This window comes from Nansenia antarctica (assembly GCF_963989245.1).
Source record: "Nansenia antarctica genome assembly, chromosome: 7".
Taxonomy (NCBI): Eukaryota; Metazoa; Chordata; class Actinopteri; order Argentiniformes; family Microstomatidae; genus Nansenia; species Nansenia antarctica.
Genome location: NC_137677.1, coordinates 6,586,336 through 6,587,250, shown reverse-complemented (window position 1 = coordinate 6,587,250; position 915 = coordinate 6,586,336).

The following is a 915-nucleotide window of genomic DNA, read 5'->3' as shown; positions in this document are numbered from 1 at the left end:
TATTTAAAAAGCCCTCAGAAGATCTTCCCACCCAATTTCAAATTTTTGGCTGATGTGTACACATTGAGTAGGGCTGGCGAATAATTTAATAAGAAACGTTTTGACGCTTGATGCCAACTGACATCATGGTGAATTGGATCTCGGACAAATGCATGGGGATGACCACAACAGAGGACTGAAAATAACCGTGTGTTACAATATACTGTATCAGCATAGCCAAGGACCACCACTGTAACGATTTGAGAAACAAGAATTACAGCTGGCCCGGGCTGACTGAAGAAATGCTTTAACAGCCAATACGGAGCCTTTATAAAACCCAGTCCTCTGACACCATGGGAGCCTGCGGCTGTCCTTCTGTCTTTACAGTCGAGACATCAGAAAGAGATGTAAGAAAAGCCAAAGACGGGCACCTGTGCCTGACTGGAATTTTTGTAGCGTTGTCTTTATTAATTAATGGGGATATCTGTATCTCTTTAAAAGGAGAAAAAAAAAGAAGAAAAAAAAGAATTCATGAACTGCAACAGATGGACAATTTGATGGCCAAGGCAGCTTTTGCATAAAATACTGGCTAACATTCATGATGTGAAGACAAAAACAAGAGACACTGCTTTGTAGTACTGATACTGAGGAGTGTAAAATTATAAACAGAACTTGTTACCCCTATGGAAGTCCAAAAAAATAAAAGAATAAATTAAAAAATAAAGAAAATATAGTAAAATAGAGTTCAACATCAGAACCTTCCATTTTAATATATGGGAAAAAAGTGATATCATAATCATCCATTTAATTAAATTCTTTCTGTACTCAAAACAAACTATTTGCATTTGGCATACAATCTGCTGAATCCATTTCAGTGTACTCGCCCCCCTCCCCTTGCCCTCCACACCCCCAAGACTACAAGCCAGGAAAGGTTCT